The sequence below is a fragment of the Desmodus rotundus genome, chromosome 7 (assembly GCF_022682495.2).
Source record: "Desmodus rotundus isolate HL8 chromosome 7, HLdesRot8A.1, whole genome shotgun sequence".
NCBI lineage: Eukaryota > Metazoa > Chordata > Mammalia > Chiroptera > Phyllostomidae > Desmodus > Desmodus rotundus.
Window position 1 is genome coordinate 8,212,911 of NC_071393.1, and position 18,140 is coordinate 8,231,050.

Genomic DNA, 18,140 nt, shown 5'->3' on the forward strand with positions numbered 1-18,140 from the left:
CCCCTCGACCAAAGACAGGTGACTATGTTCATAACTTTTTGGCCTCCACTAAGTTTACATATTGTAAGCTGCGCCCTTGGGCAGGTGGCAAAATGTATCACGTGAAATTAAATTGTTTCTCGGGATGGATGCACATATACACACCCTCCCCCGCAAAACCTGATCAGCCTTAACTTGGGTTTGAGGGGGAACAACATCATCTTAAAAAGAAGAGAGTGTGGAACCTCTCACTCTTCCCGTCCAGTGCTGTGCAGGTGTGAATTTGATGCTCAGGAAGGAAACGGCCGGCTCAGCTGCCCCAGAGCCAGGCTCTGCTCTGGGAAGAGAGAAGCAAACCTCTCCGGCAATTCTGCCAGCACACCTCACCCTTTCTGTTTTGTGCTGCAGGCCAGGCCCAAGCGTTCAGGGGGTTTGTAAAGAAGACAAATGTCTTTTCACCAGTGGCCTACATCAGGGACTTCAGCTGAGGTCTGGATAGGTGAGAAGCAACCGACGTAGCCACCTACCTCTGTGATACAGCTCTTTGAGAGCTGACATCCAGGCCCTGGCATGTTAGACAAAGGCCGTCGTACTCTAGGGATCATGCCCAGTCCTTCCAGACTGTCTGGCACTTTATGTTCGAAGTCTGAGAGGTCGCTTCCTGCTCCCAGGCACAAGTGTCCTGTCTCCCTGCTGACAGGATCCCCGCCCCAGGCCCGGACCTTGCTTTCTGCCACAGATCATTTTATTTAAAAGCAGGCCTTGGAAAGAGTACCATCCTCACTCAGGCAACAATTTGGAGGCAATAAAACACGCCACGTGTGAAACTTGAGTCGCCCTTTTGTCTTCATTTGCCCCAGTGACAGATTCACTGGGCTTCTCCATCCTCTGGATTATGTGTTCTCAGCAAGGATGAGGCAAGCCACACCTGTCTACTGCTTAAGTCTCAGTTTTTCCTTTCTAAAATGGGCTGCCAACCGCTTCGGCTCCTGGTGAGTTATCATCCATTGGTTTTTCAAATTGCAGACACAATTTCTCAATTTTCAAATGTGCTGACTGCCAGAGTCTATCGCGGATGGAAATGGAGTTGCGCTCTTGCTGCTGTCGGTATAGATCGCTTCCCCAAGGAAATAAATTACATTTCATTCTCTCTATATTGTTTACTTTATAGTCTCTTGATCTTACTTTGCTGACTTCTTGTTGTAGATTTTTCGGTAGCTTGGTTCCCACTTAATCACAACAGCTTCTGTAAATGTTAGCAAGTTGTGTTATGGGGATTTGCCTCCAGCATCTTCACAGTGCTTACCGAACACAGAAGCCCCTTCTTTGTTCTACCAAAATACCTCGGTAAATATTACCCTCACTTTAAGAAAATAATAGACCCTTAAAATGATTTCCAACCGGCCGACTTTATTCCACGTTAACCATGCAGTAACTCAAAGCACATTTTGCGTTGTTCTTTATTTGTGGTTTTATGGCGGGGTCACTGCGTCTGTTGCACGCACACCCCAACGAGCCTGTTCATTATAATCTAATCAGTTACTTCTCAAAATCCCAGCAGAAGGAAAGCTTTCTTCCCCCACCTCCCAGCAGAGATGTGCGGCGTCACCGAAGGAGGCCAGCTAAGACATGCCGCCAGCCACGTACATCGTCTGTCACACCTCCCCTCACTGTACCATCTTCTTAGAAGGGCACTGTTTTCTGAGTGTGTTTATTAGGCTCGTTTTAGGCCAGGCATCTAATTGTCACAACTATTTGATGAGGTTGGTCCTATCCCAGTCCCCGTGGTGCAGATGACATAAGGAGGCTTGAGAGGTGAAATGCCTTGCCTGAGGTCACCCAGCTTGGAAGCGCAAAACAGGATTTGAACCTTGGCCATCACTGCTTCCTGTCCTAAGATGCTGGAGAGCACTCCCCCTCCCCATCTACCACCTCTGCCCCTTGTTCTGAGCTTCCCATCTGTTTTCTTCGTTGGCCAAGTGTGCCTCCCTGCAAATGACCCACGGGGGCCTGGAGCACTACAGCTCTGCCACTGACCAGCCATGGGCTCTTGGATAAGCGGCCTCAACCCCTTGGAGCCTTGGTCTGCTCATCCATAGTGTGGGCACAATTATGCCAGCTTCACAGGGTGGTTGGTAAGAGCAATATCAAGCACAGGCATATTCCTGAGCTCTTCGCACATGCCAGGCACAGGGCCAGGTCCTTTATGCCATGATCTTATTCAATCCTCTCAACAAGTGTGTGAGGGAGATACTATTCTTACCCCATTTGTCAGATGGGGAAAATGAAGGGTAAAATGGAAATACCCCAATCGTGCCACCGCCACCACCCACCCCAAGCCTAAGCCACTGTCCTCTTGTGGTTCTCACTCCTTCTGCTCCAACTCTGCTGTGGCCACCTGTTCACACTGCAGTCCTGGGGATCCTATGTAAACCTAGGTCAGAACACATCTCTCCTCTGCTCTAAAGCCTTCCATAGCTCCCATCTCTTTCAAAGTAAAAGCCAAACACTTCGCCTCGGCCTGCCGGGCCTTATGTGACCTGGCCTCTTTGCCCTCTGGCCAGTGTGTCCCCTGTGTGCCCCGTGCACTCTCTGCAGCAAGCCCGTGACCTCGCTGGGGCTCTGCTCACATTCCCAGCCTCAGCACCTTCTTGCCCGCTCATCAGAAAGGCCCTCTCAGACCACTGCACTTAAACATTATGCCCCACCCTTCCCTCTGTTCAGTTTTCTCTCAGCATCTAAAATCACCTGACTCCTATTTGTTTTTATATATTTTTGCCTGTCTCCCTCTCTTCCCATTAGGATAAAAGGCCCATCAGGACAGGGCTGTTGGATATTTTCCCCCTGTTTGTTGACTACAGTATCCCCAGCGCCTAGCACATTGTTGGTGTTTAACAAATATGTGTTAAGTGAAGGAATTACAAAAAAATACTGTCACAAGTTCCTGGCCAGTGCCTGGCAAAGAGAAAGTATTATCAGAGGCATCAGTTGGCTGTTATTATCAGAGGCATTAAACCACCTTGGGCCAGAGGTGGCTCTTCTTATCAGGAGAACAAGGGGCACATCAGCTCCCAGCCTCACTCCACCTCTATTCAGAAAAATCAGTCCTGTGGGAGAAACCTGGAGGGACAGTTCCCTTCAGTAGCAACCTAAGAGGGGACAGCAGCAGCTCCTTGCCCAAAGAGAGGAAGAGGTCCCATGCTGAAGAAGAGGGGGTTTCCAGGCTTCTAGAAGGATCAGCAAAGTCACAGTGCATCATCACCAGCGTGAGTGGACGAATGCCTTCCAGACCCAGAAATGGATCAAATCGTACAGCCCGAGCATCCTGGGCGAGTTCTGTTCCTCTCCCCAGCAGCCTCTGCCAGCACAGAGGATCAAATTCTGTATAATCCAATTTCCACCCCCTAATTTTGAATGTAATACATGCCATGTAAAATATTGAAACATCAAAGAAATGTGTAATCTGGTAAATGAAACACCCCTTTCCCCCAATCCAGATAAGTTACTGCTAATTTGGCATTCTGGATATTCTTCTGGAACTTTTTTCCTAAGCATACTCTACCATGTATTCTTGTTCTTATTGTTTATAAAAATAGGATCATACCATACAGCTTTTTACCTTGCCCTTTTTCCTGAATTGGGTTAGTGAGGTGCAACTCACACGTAGTAAAATCCAAAGGTTTTAGTGTAGAGTTCTGAGTTATGATAAAACATAACGGTTTACTATAGGTCCATCATCCTCCCCAGTTCCCTCGTGGTCCTTTGTAAGCAACCACTTCCTTGACCCTAGCTTGTGGCAATGAGTAATCTGTTCTCTGTCCCTACACTTTGACTTTTCCAGAATGTCACTTAAAATAAAGACACAGAATCACAGAGTGCACAGCCCTTTGTTTCTGGTTTCCTTGACTCAGCAGAGAGCATTTGAGGATCCTCCCTGTAGTCCCATGAGTCAGGGGCGCATTCCTTTTTATTGCTGTGTAGTATTCCATTGTATGGATGTACCACAGTTTGTTTATCCATTCACCAGTGGAAGGGCATTAGGGCTATTTCCAGCTTGGGGGCAATTACAAATAAACCTACTATAAACATTCACATACAAGTTTTGGTGTGAATGTAAGTTTTCATTTCTCTTGGGTAAATCCCCAGGAGTGGCATTGCTGAGTCATATGGTAAAGTGTAAATATAACTTGATAAGAAACTCCCAAACTGTTTCCAAAGTGGATTTTTCATGCACCTTGCTTTTGTCTTTAACCTAACAAATATGTTATTACCTGATAACATGCATCTATTTGCTTGTGAAAATTTTTTCCATTAGAATGTAAACTCCACGAGGGCAAGAACACCATTTCCTTTGTTCTCCGCTGCATCCTTGGCCTAGAACAGTGCCTGGCCCATAGCAGGTGCTGAAAAGCATGTGTAAGATGAGTGAGCCCCATGGACCTCTCCCTGTGTGAAGACTTGTAAATCCATGTCACATGTTCTGCTGTCTAGCTGTGCCTCACTTTTCTCCACTTGTCCATTACTGGGGATGCTTGGGGTTCTCCAGGTGTCCCCTTCCAGACAAGGTGACATCAATAGGCTTGCATATTTTGCAAACTTGGGTGAGCTTTTCATTAAAACAATGTTCTGGAAGTAGAATTGCTGGGTCAAAGGATATGGAAAATCCCAAGGTTCATACATATTGCAAAAGGTTATGCCAATTTATAGTTCCACCGAAAGTGGAGGAGAGAGCCTGCTCTAGCAGGGTACCGGCTGCCCCACAGCCTCACCTGTCCTGAGAGTCACCAGTCACATCCACACCACTGCAGGTCCCCGGTTCAGCAAGTCCAGTGCCTCCCTGACTTCTGCCTTTCGTACATGGGCACAACCTCCAGAAAGAGCGGCAGAGACTGACACCGGACTGCCAACGTCTGCTGTTGCTAGGAAAGAACCCAAAACTCAAGACTGCACCCCACTAGCTACAAAACACAGTACCTCGTATGGTCTTATAAATAAAAGGGCATTTCACTGCATTGAAACTTTCGAAAGGCAAACTCTGAAAATAAAATCAATCGAATTGGAATACATTTGGACTTGCTTTTTCTATTTCACTGTGAATTGGGGAAAAGAATGCCACACGGGTCTAATGGATGGGTTTGGATGGGAGCCTAGTTCCTACCAGCAGGCCTGCACAGGTGACCGGGTGAGGGAACTAAATGAGAACAACAAAAGGTAGTTGGAAAAAAATGAAACTGAATGGGGGCAGGGAGGGGGGCGGGCGGGTGGTGAGAAACGAAAGTGTTACAATTAGGCAATCGAGCCCAGTTCTTCTGGATGCAACTCTATCTTCCCCACTGTGCACGGAGCTCTTCCCCACAACAAAGCCCCCTGCACACCTGGAGAATTGGAACCAAAGTTTATGGAGTGCTTTGAAGATCTAAAGTACTGTTTAAATGCTAAGTATTAGTATTAGTATTATTACTTTAAATGTTAAATCCCTTTTTTTTGGTGGGAATTTTTAGTATGTTTGCAATTCTTCTCTACCACTGAAAGTGAGCCTGTCGGCTAAGTCATGCCTCGATTCAGGCCAGGGGGAGGCAAGAAACTCAACATACCTTCGGAATCCCACACCGAATTCAACCACTCTGTCCTTGTAAATTGTGTTTTCTGGGAAGATGAGCACTGTCAATCCGATGCTGTCAGTTTATGTAAGAACATGTCTCAAGATCTAATTGAAATACAGTATCTTTCCAGGCAGAGTTGATAGAGTTATCACATTACAGATTTTATTTGACTCTACATCTCAATTCATTCCTTTGTATAGTTTCCAGATTTCTTCATAAAACAGAAATTAGACACAGTCTTGACATTAGAATTTCACGAAGAAGCAATCAAATCCAAATGACTTCGAAGAAGGAAAGGACTATAAAAGTGACTAAACAAGAAAGAAACAAAGATTCTGGAGGGCCCTAGTTCATGAATTAATTTTCTTATTTGGTCCTTGGGACAAATCCAACCTAATGTAGGAGGTTGCCAGACATAAAGAACAAGGAAAAACATTTGCATCTGTGATCTGTGGCTACTAAGAGCTTAAAGATAAATATTGTCAAGTTTGAAAGTTTTGTTGACTTTTCTTTTTTTTTTTCCTTCTTTTTTTTGGCCTAGAACTTAGACAATGAACACAATTGGTCAAGATCCCATTCATGTGTTCACTGTGTGCTAATTGTTTTATTTTATTTTATTTCATTTCATTTTATTTTATTTTTTAGCATTGGTGGGGAGTTTTTTAAATGAAAAAAAATCATCAAAGCTTAAATGAATCGCCTGACATAAAACTTGCATCCAAAATGGAACAGTCATTGGCCTTGCAATTTCCTACCGTAACCAAAGACCAAACTGTGTTTTAAAAACTATTCTAGTAATGAGATTCACAAGAGGTCTCAAGTTACTAAGTGGCCTTGAGCCTCTTTTGAAGCCAAAGTAAAGGAAAATCTCATTAATTTGAACCGTGCTAATTATGGAATTTGTTATAATTCAACCTGGCCTAAGCTGCCGTTTGCTTCCCATCTACCTGTGAAGAAAAGTTTACCAGGGTCCCGGTGTAAAGAAGACTGTGTAAGGCATGCTACATGTCTTGAAAAGAATAAACTGTTTTAAGGCTTTTAGCACCTCACTCTTACCCAAATAAATTCCTGCCAGATCCAGATGAGTTTTAAATGTTGATTAGAGCAGACAGGAAGTAATGCTACTTGGGAACCCTTTCTTTGTCAAATTCTCCTCTGTTCTCAAAAGAAATAAAGGTTCATTTTGTTTAAGGATTCTAAACAGTCCCTTTAACGCAGACAGACCTCTTAACCTGCCTTTCATACCAGTTGTCATGAATGAATGAGGTTTTATTGAAGCAGTGGCAGAGATCTGTAATTACAACCACTAACAAAGGAGGGAACTCAAAATAATGTTTTTTCCATGACACGTATGCGTCAGGCCGTGTGCTAAGCACGTTCTGATTTCTTTACACGGACCCTGGCAACCAACAGGCTCTTAGTGGATGGTCACATTTACTGTTAAAGTAATCTGGACCTGCCCTGGCTGGTGTGGCTCAGCTGGTTGGGCATCGCTAATTCGATTCCTGGTCAGGGCACAAGCCTGGGTTGCAGGTTCGGTCCCGGCTGGGGGCATGTGAGAGAGGCAGCCCACTGATGTTTCTCTATCCTCTCCCCCTCCCCTTCTCTCTAAAAATAAATAAATAAAATCCTTTAAAAATAAAGATAAAGAACAAAGAAAGTCATCTGTATCTTCTCGCACCTATAGGAGGACATTCACATCTATTGGCCTCATTGGTATCAGTGGACATTCAAAGGAAAAAGAGGAAAAGATGCACAAATAATGAAACAGACAGTTACTGATAATGGGATGGATAGGTAGGACTAGATAGATGGATGGATGGGTGGGTGGATGGATGGATGGATAGAAAAAAGTACACAAAGCAAAAGAAACAGGGAGAGGTGGCACTTGGGACATGCCAGCCAGTTGCTGGTGAATGGCTTTTCCTCCCCACCTCACCAAACGCCGTGGCGGGGCACATTAGAAAGGCAGCTGTGAGCCAAGTACACACAGCCCTCCTGGAGACCACAGCAAGCTGGCTTTGAACTCTGTATTTGGTGGTCCTCTGACAAGGTCCCAAGGCTGCAGGGAGCCAAGCAGCCTAGATATCAGTCTGTTAAAGAGGCTGCAGAAAGTGGGCAGCTGTGTGTGCTAAGTACAAGGTCCTGCTACCTTAAAGGGTTGGTTCCATCCCATGATACTTGACTTCGGTTTTCCTACCACAGTATTCCTTAGTGGATGTCATTTAATGGGTACCAAATTCCTCCTCCTTACCAGAAGGAAATGCCTTAAATTCTTGCCATTCCATTCACATTAAAATTTTTTTAAAAAACTTTTTTGCTTCATCTGATTATGAAAATAATAGCAAAAATTAAACAAGTAAGATAAAATAAAAGAGAAAGAGAGGAAAGGACACACGGCTCTTGATTTTTTAAAAAATCAAACAATACAGAAAGATATTCATGAGCAACTGAAAATGATGTGTGATTCCATCAGTCAGTGATTTCCAATGCTAACATGTTGGTAAATACCTAATTAAGCAATAAAAACAATATATTTAAAGAACAATTATCATGCACCAGGTAAAGGAGATACAAAGGACAAAATACAGTTACAGTCTCTGAGTTTAGGGACTTTGTAATCTGCTAGAGGAAACAAATTAAATGAGTTAGTGCAAGTGTGATGAGCATTTGGAACTTGCTTTTTGCACTCAACAGTGTGTTGTAGTTGTCTTCCCATGTAACATACATATATATCGGATAAAAATACGTCTTATATATTCGTCATTCTTTTCCCTTACTTTTTCTTCCAAAGGGGATTCACCTTTGCCTGCCTAATCCCTCGACCTTGGTGGGGAGGGCTCATCAAGGGCTGAAAAAAGCTAGGAGTGTGTACAAAGACTGGTTGCATCGGGAAGGGACACAAGCTACCTGGGACAGAACAGAGTACCAAGGGTGTTCAGCCTTTTGGCGTCTCTGGGCCACAATGGAAGACGAAGAGCTGTCTTGGGCCACACATTAAATACAGCGCAACATGTAATCACAAAAATATCTCGTCACATGTTAAACAAGTTTGCTATTTTTGTGTTGGGCCGCATTCAGAGCCATCCAGGGCCTCAGGTGGCCCTTCGGCCATGGGTTGGGTACCTCTCCTCAGTAGACAAAAGGGAAGAGTAAAGGGATTAAGAAGGAAGGGATGCCTGAGGACAAAAAGAGAACCCAGGCTGAGGTTGGGAGAAGCATGTGCAAGAGCAGCTACTCTAAGGAGGGAAACTTAAGATCTTCAGGATTTCTTAATGTGACTTCAATTAAGATGTCAATTTCCCCATGATTTGGGGATGGGGTCTGGTGATTCTTTGGAATGTGACACCTTGTTGAGACTGGCCACAAAACCAGCCAGTTGTGGTCTGATTCCAGTAGAAGGACCTCATCTTTCTCAGTGGCTGTGCAGTGTCCCGTTGCAGGGGTGCACCGACCTTCAGGGAAGCCTTTCCTTATAGGCAGATGTGGAGGTGGTTCTAAGTGCTTTTGCTATTAAGTGTAAATGCCGTGATGAACGTCTTTACGAAAAGGTTCACTTTTATAGGTAGATGAATGCATGATATAGACAGATAGTTGGATAGAAGGAAGGAAAAACGAATGAACCAGTTGTATATCTGTACAATGGAATACTACTCAGCTATAAAAAGCAATGAAGTATTGATACATACCACAACATGAGTGAATCTGAAATTAATATGTTGAGTGAAAGAAGCCGTTTATATGAAATTCAAGACAGAAAGCCGACCAGCAGTTGCCCGGGTACTAACACACAGAGCAGGAAGGAAGGGCAACAAAAGGGGACAAGTAAACTTTTGGGAGTGACAATATATTCATTATCTTGACTGTAGCGAGTTTCATGAGGGCGTGTATATATCAAAACTTACCAAACTGGACAGTTCAAATAGGTGCCAATTATTGCATGTTAATTATGACTTAAAGCTATAACATAGATGATAATAGACAGTTTGAGGGGAGGCGTCATTTTAAGGTGAACAAAAGATTTCCAGTAGAGACTGGTTTAGGTGCCACTAGGCTGGGGATGGGGGACAGGGGGAGAGGGGAGAGAGTCCATTATCATGTAAACTCCAGGAGGCCCCCACAGTGTGGAAACAGAGCCCTGATAACATGGCTTCCAGGGCTGAGGAGAGGGGCTCACACCCGAGCCCCAAGCCACACCAGATTCCCGTCCACAGGACAGGCCTGTTCTTGGCCTTCCGCCTCAACCAAGATTGCCCAGAGCCCGCGCCATGCCTGGCATACAGCAGGCACTCGGAAAATGTCTGTCAACACGAACAGACTCCATCTGTGCCCCACCCAGACAGCACTGACATGCGGGTGTCCCAGGGTCCCCAGCCCTCCTCCTGGCAAAGGCCTGGATCTCCTCCCCACCGCCGGCCCGATGCCCGTCTCCATTCCCACGACCACCCTGCCTCTGGTCTGCCTTCCGTCTTCCTCGCAAGCTCGTCTCTTGGACCTCATGAACAAATCTGCTACTCCAGCCCCACCTACCCTGGGAGCTCGCACTTAAACATGTATCTGTTTTCTTCTCTGGCTTCTGCTGCAGAAGGCAAGCTATCAGAGGTGGTTAAGAGGCTGGGACAGCCCTGGGTTCGTGCCTCAATGCTGCCTCTCTTTAACTCCGTGACTGTGGGCAGGTGAGGTCCTTGCTGAGCCTCAGTTCTCTCATCTGTAAAATGGGGATAGTAACAACAATAGAGTCAACAACACAACAACAAACATGCTGGGTGGCACACAGCAGGCACTGGACAAAAGCTTCTTTTATTTTTTATGTAGCAGTGAAGAGGCTAAGAGCTTGGACTCTGGAGTCCGGCCGACCGCAATTCCAATCCCAGGTGATCACCCCTGGGCAAGTGACTTAACTTCTCTAAGCTTCAGTTTCCTCCTCTCTAAACCGGAGATGATAACAAATGCAGGAAACAGAGGGCACATTCAAACTGGGTGATTTGAGGGGAGTTTAATGAAGCGATTATTTGCACAGGTGTGGGCAGGGTTTGGGAAGACCAACGGGGTCTATACCTGGGTCTCGCTAAGGAGGGCACTATCTCTGCCCCCAGGCCTGCAGGGGCAAGGCGAAGGGTTAATTCTAGAACCTGGAAAGGGGGCTGTATGAAGACATTCACCCAGCACACACTGTGGCTCTTGCAGGCCGCATAGTCAGCCCACACCAACAAGGTGAGGAGGAGCCTGGGGATTAATGGCCCTGTCATCATCTTCCTTCCTCTGATCTTGTCTCTTCTTGGACAATCCCAGGGGCCAGAGCCACTGGTCCACCCACCCAGGTCAGCCTCCTGGACTCAGAATGCGGGGAGAAAGCGGTGAGTGAACCTGGAGAAGCAAAGAGATAAAATCCCACTAAGTAAAGGTCCCACCCTGTAGGATCCAGGGGATTAACTGAGATCACACCCGTAAGGCATTTAGCATAGAGTAAAGCTTTGCAAAGCGGCAGCCCACAGTTACCCGAGAACCCACCCGAGCCTGGCTTCTCACGGTTGGTACCAGGCCAGCCTTGACCCAACCTACAGGACTGGGAGTAGAACTGAGCTGATCTGCTGCATTCCCTGTTTACTTAGAGAAAACTTGGCTGCCTAAAGCAAGAAGAGGTTGGCTGTGGGTTTTTTTGCAACAGCTGGGGGGAGGGGAGGTGGAGAGAGAGGGGAGCTGGAACATACTAGGGCTCCTGGAAGCCAAGGGACCCCAGAGCCCTGGAATCTGAGAAGGGTCCACATTGAGGGCAGCGTGTGCCTGCATTCGCTCTGCCAAGGGGACTGTGGGTTTCGGGGCTGCAGGACATGTCCCGGGACCTCGTCCCCAGGAGGCAGGGCCACGGGGCAGCACCCAGTGTGGGCCACGTGGAATGTGCCGCTCTTGGAACCGAGGCTCATGCTTTTTAAAACTGGCTTGTAAATCTCCATATAATTTTCGGGGTTTAGGAATTCTATTTTATCTGGATTAAAGTCATGTTCTGCTTTGGCATCGGAAGGCGTTTATGACTGTTAAAACAAGAAATGAAAAATATAGGCCTGGAATCAGGGAGGCTGTGTCCTGCCAGACTCAGGGGTTTGTCTTGGGGGCCAGGCTGAAGGTCTCCTGCCTGCCTCTCCTGGCTGCCATGGCCCTTTTGATAACTGGGACGGACTGAGTCCCAGCAGAAGCACAATGGCTGGCGGGGGGGGCCCTTAGGGTGCCAACCTTTATCTTTGCCTGGGTGAGCTTGGCGACTCTCGTCACTCCACGTGCCCCCTTCTGGCGCACCCTCCAGGGCATTGTTTAAAGGGCTTTGTCGTGCGGTTGCTCTTGGTTGTGGGGCCGATGGCTGCAGACTTTTGCCTCATCACGCTGGGCTAACTTTGAACCCCCCCAAATTGCAATTTTGGGCAGGATTTAAATAACTGAGATTCCAGCTTCCTTGACCTAGTTTGCCACTTCCTCTATTCCCTCTTGCTTTTAAAGCGTGGGTACACACACGCGTGCGCACGCGCACACACACACACACACACACCCCTCTTCCCTAATGGCAAAAGTCATACACGCTTCACAAAAAACTTGGAGAGCAAAGAAAAGCACCAAGGGAGTGGGGGTGGGATAGCAGAAAACTCCTGAGGGAAAATCCAGTGTTTGGCGAAGATTCCTCTCCTGTGTTTCCTTCTACCTACCTCTCTATCATTTATCTATCCTTTTTAAATAGTATCAGACTGCATGTAATCTTGTTGCCTGTGTTTTCATTTCAACATTGTGAGCATCTGTCCATTCCTACAGATGATGCCTTGCATTGTACTAACGGCACTAATCATAATGACTTCCATTTGGGAAGCACCGAGGTTAAGGAGTCAGCCTTTGTCGTCAGAGAGATCTGGGGTGGAACTGTAGCTCGATTTCTAGCTGAGTCTTCGGGCAAGTTACTGAATCTTGCTGGGCCTGCTTTTTCTCATCTGTAAAATGGGGACACCGTTTTATCCCCCTGAGAGGGAGGGTCGAGGTCAGGACCTATAAAATCCTGTCAAATAAATACAAGCCCAGGGATTGGGTAGGTGCATAGTAAGTGCTCAACCACTTACCGCCCCTGTTCCCCCTGCTGCGTCCGGCAGTGATCTGCGTGGGACATTCAGCTGTGTTTTTCTTCTCGGGAGCGGCTCTGTGCAGCCTTCTCTCTAAGTCAGAACTTTGGATCCCACAGCATTTGTTTCATGCTAAGCAGCGAGATGATTTTAAACTTCTAGCTTCCCCCAAGAACACTCCACAAAATTGGCAGTCTGTACTGTGCAAAAATGCACCCAGAAATGGAAGAGAGGGACATTTGCACAAGCTGGGTTGTGTCTACAGAATTAGAAGGCACAGTTGGACTAATTTTAGTGCCTAAAAATTGGAAACATTTGAACACATGCTTCAGGGGAAAGGCAAGTTCTTGAAAGCGGCAAAAAGGGACCCTCAGGATTGGCTGAAATTGGGGACCGTTTCCTCAAGGGCCCTGTCCCAATCTGGGCACAGGCTCCAGGTGGCTAGAAGCTAGAAGGTTGGGGGGACAAAGAAAGGGTTAAATGTCCTTCAAGTCTGCAGGTCAGAAATGCCTGCGGATCTCTGCAACGTGTTCACATGTCCTCTTCATTGTCTTAGCTTTCCCAGCTATCTGCTTTCCTTTGTCCTGCCATAGATAATTTTGATCCGAGGCCAGGCAGTCGCTGCTGCTTTGGGACTCTGCTATTTTGTCCTTTGGGATTTCTGAGCGCAGCGGGCCCCTGTGATTGGCCTCACGTGGGCAAACTGCACACAACTCACTTTGTATCTAAGGAGCCAGCAGGGGCCTAGCTCCTTTTGGTCGCAGCCAATCAGGCCGGGCCTGAGAATTTATGAGATGAAGGCGAACCACTTTGAAGAAAGGCGCCCTTGTCTGCCGCCTCGCCATTGCTCGGTGGTGCGCGTGGGGCGGTGGGGAGGGGTGGGCATGGCCAGAGGGCCAGCGCCCTGGGGATGGATGGGGAAAGAAAAGAATCTGAGAGACCAGGGTCAAAAGTCTTTCTGGGAACAGGAAAGAAAACTGAGCAGGCTGCCTTCCTGCGTGCAGGTGCGTTCTCACAATGGGGGGCACGGTCCTCCCCGGGGGACATCACAGCCCCTGCCTGCACGGCCCCCAGCCCCCACCTCTCCTCCAAGAAGAACCGGAGAGGGTGAGACTGAAACGCTTCTAGAAGCGACCATGGCAGCCAAGACTCTAGAAGCAACAACATCTCCACACAGGCAGAGAGGTGGAGCTTCTAATCCTCTCTCCACAGGCTTTGCCTTCCCATCTCTGAGCCTCAGTTTGCTCATCTGTAAACAGGGGCGATTAATAGCAGCTCCTTGCTCGTAGGGCTGTTGAGAGGAATGTGCGCAAAGCGCTCAGCGCAGGTATGCAGTCACTGCTGAGTAAGTAGAGGCTATTATTACTAATGGCACTCACATTTGGTTTCAGAAGAGGTAACCTTACCTCTGCTGCTTTCCTTAAAGCCAAAAATCCAGTCCATTCAGTTCATCTTTCTTTCATTCACTTATTCAGCCTATCAACAAACACTCGCCCAGGCCTGTTTTGCGCTGGCTGTTTTACTGGAGAGGGTGATAATGGTAGCTGTGACTTGCTTGGGGCTTTACCATGTGCTGGGCTCTGTCTTAAGCCCTCTGTGTGTCTTAACTTAGGTAAGCTTCACAACCACATGTGGGGTAGGCACGGAGACACCGATCTTGGCCAAGGGACACAGCCAGTGAGACTGGGAGCTGGAATTTGAACTAAGCACTATGCTAGCTCTAAACTAATAAACGACACATGATTCCTGCCCCCGGCCCCTGCCCCACGCCGGGAGGATCTGTCCACTAGAGAACCTTCTACATGATAGTAACATTCCATATCAGCATGGTCCTGGTGGTGGGTACCCACCCACTGGTGGCTACAGAGGATGTACAATGTGGCTAGTGCAGCCGAGGAACTGGCTTTTAAATTTCGTTTCATTTGCGTTAATGTCATTGCAGATTTAAATAGCGACACGTGGCTAGTGGCTATTGTACTGATGAGCGCAGCTCTGGGAATTCACAATGGAGGTGAAGAAATTCACGTCATCAAGGCAGTAAAGGTTATGCTGCGCTCAGCCCCAGAGAAGCCAACATGCCAGGTGTTGGGTGATGGGTGTGGCCAGACTCCAGGTCACAGGAGGCCTCCTTCCTGGAGAAAGTCATCTCTGAGCGGAGTCTTAAGGAAGAGGAGCTGGCAGGAGGGAAGGTAATTTTAAATAGACCCAAATATGCTGGGTTTCACACCAGGGCCTGTGCTCAGCCAGGACTTTGGTGGAGGTTGAAACCTGTAATCAAGACCCGGTTATTCTGTGTCCTTTGAGCCAAAGAATAACAGGAGCTCGCCCCCGACAGAAGGGTGGAAGAATACCGGAATCAGGAATGTGTCCATTGCTTGTATCGGCTTGTGCTTGGCTTTTAACCGTCACCTCTCTGAGGATGTGAATACACCTGGAACACAAATTTGAAAAATTCACTGGCTCATCAGAATGCTTTATTAATACCATGTGAAACCAAATGTCCAGGAATCATGAGTCCATGCCAGGCAGACAAGAGAGTAGTAACAATGATAAGGCTCGTGACAGTAATAATGAAGAACAGTTACCACTTATTAAGACACCTCCTTTGTGCCAGACCCCGTGTTAAGTGCTTTCACATATTGATCGTCTCACAGAATCCTGCAATCCATTCTCTACATGGCAGCAAAGTAGCCTTTTTAAGACATAAACTCTAAATCAGATCATGCTAGTCTGTGGCTAAAAACCCTTAAGTGGCTTCCCATTATACTTAGAACACAATCTAAGTTTCATGCCCTGGCCTGCCAGGCTTGGCCCGTGCCTACCTTTCTGTCTCTGCTCTTACTCTCTACCTACTTGCTGAGCTCCAGACACAGAAGACTCCTCCCTGGTATAAAGTGCCAAGCTTTTGCCTGCCCCAGGACCTTTGCACTTGCGGTTCCCCCAATAAGCAACTCCACTCCCCCTCCTAACCCTCCATTAGAATGAATGTGCTGGAGGATAGGGACCTCATCTCTTTGATCACTGCTGTATCTCCAGTCTGTAGAGCGGCAGGCACTCCATAAAAATTAGTTGTATTGTATGATGTAAAGGTTTTCAATGCTATGTACTAGGCATTCTTGTCCTCATGTAACAGATGAAGAAACTGCAGGTCAGCATGGTTAATTCGCTCAAAGCCACACAGTTTGTGAATTTCCAAGTGCGTATCTGGAAGATTCTGTCTATTTTCTCCTTGTCAGCCAGCTGTGCTGGGGCCGCACGGCCACCTTGAGAGGAGAAGCATCCTTCGAAATGTGGTTTTCATCCCTTCACTCTGCAAACGGCCCTGGTTTGCCTCATGTCGTCCTTTATTGCCGGGATCTGTCTGTATAATAAGAAACCCTAGCCTGCAAAACTACCCAGTCTTCCCCTGGCTTTTACTTGCTTTTTCTTTGATCATAAAAATGAGTATTGTAGAAAGACTAAAAAGTGTAGAAAGAATAAAGACGCTGGGGGAAAACCCACATGTGACCTCACTATCCAGAGGCAACGCGGTTCATGCTTTGGTTTCTTTACTGCCAATCTTTCCCATTGTAAAATGGAGTTGATATCATAACCGTATATAATTTGCTGTCCTATTTTTATCCCTTAACTCTGTATCTTAAGAGTATTCTCCAGACATTTAATTTTTTCATAAGCTAATGATGGCATAATATTTCTTCACTTGGGTACACCCAGTTTACTCAACCAAATGTCTTTTGTTGGCAGGGGCTTGGGGGGGGGGGAATCCCTTTTTACTTCTTGCAGGTCAGTAAGCCAAAGCGTGGACTTCAATGTAAGGACGCATACAATGAGCGCTTACATATATAGATAATGCACGGACAATCATGCTTCCCTTCCGAGATGGGAAAAAACCATGTCTGTGTTCCATCTGAATAATGAATGCTGTTATTTGAACATTTCCGGGGATTTTATAATGTATGAAAGTTGTGGATAGTCCAGAGAAAATTCCTGAATTATACGTAAATGTCTTCACCCAAAGCATGGGTCTTAGGGCTGTGTCTCCCCGCACAAGCCCCTTGGCTGTGTGGTCAGGTACACCTTGTGGGCCACCATCTCTTCCTTTGATGCAGCAGCTGTCGCTGCAACCAGTGGGGGAGGGGAGCTGGAAAAGGGCCGGGAATCTAGAGGCCAGAAACCAAGGCTCAAAGTCCAGCTTCGGGGCTTAACTACGTGCCCTTGGACGAGTCACGTCTCGTCTTCCCTGAGGATAAGGATGATACTCCTCAACTCAGGGAACCGTGACAGTCACATGAGGGATCGGGCTGGGAAGGTGGCTCATAAACTCAAAATGACTGTAAAGTCGTTTGGAATTTTTACAATCCAATGAGTTTTGACCACAGTGGCTATTTGAAAGGACTGGAAGGTGACCAGAGCCAGTGTTCTCCAGCCCAAATCTTTAAAAGGCTGGCTCTTGTTCTAAGACAATATATAGAAGCTAGATTAAGGGGTCCTCTGCTTGTGATAAATTCATGGGGATTTGAAAGAGTGGGTGTAGGCCTGGCTGGCTGCCTACCCAGTGTCTGTGATCTACTTCCCCTGGGTCCTAACGGAAGCCCTGTTTGGGTCAGGCATTCACCCAGGCTCCCACGTGGCATGTCACTCACAGCAAACTGACTCCACGCCCAGCTCCAGGGGTGAGCCTGCTTGGCCAAAGGATAATCCCTCCCCTTGCCAGGGTCTGGTTTGGCAGAGGGCATATGACCCCATGCGGACCACTGAGATATGTGGGATGTGTGAGACAGGTGGTAAAAGATCTCCTTGCACCTAACAAAGTATCATAGAAAGAGATACTTTTCCTTTTCCCTCTGGGAGCCTCACTTTGAACTGTAGTGGCCATCTTACTATTAGACTGGGGGACAAAGCCAAAGCAACAGAGAGGGCAAGCGGAATGAGGATGACGGCGGACGGTAATACCACCACCACCATCACCACCAATCACAGCAGCAGACTTTTCCTGAGCGCTTACCGGTCCCCAAGGGCTAGTCTAACATGTAGTATGTGCTTTAGTTCAGGGAGAGTAGCCCACACTATTTTGGTGGGCCGTGAACTAAGAAGGGCTTTTATGTATTAAATGGTTGAATAAAAATCAAAAGAACAATAATATTTTACAACACATGAAAATTATGTGCAATTCAACTTTCAGTGTCCATAAATCTCATTTACGGACAGTAAACACAGCCGTGCCCACTCACCTATGTGTTGTCTACAGCTGCCTTCATGCCACAGCAGCAGCGCTACGTAGTTAGAGACCTCCAACTATTTTGCAAAGAGCAAAGCCTTATATGAGGTCTGTCTGGAAAACTTCCAGCCACTGTTGATATAACGAGAACAGTTTGTGTAACATCAGTGTAGCCTGGCCACCAAGCAGAGTGGACTGGAATGCACATGCGTGAACAATGACGACTTCACTGTACTCGTCAGT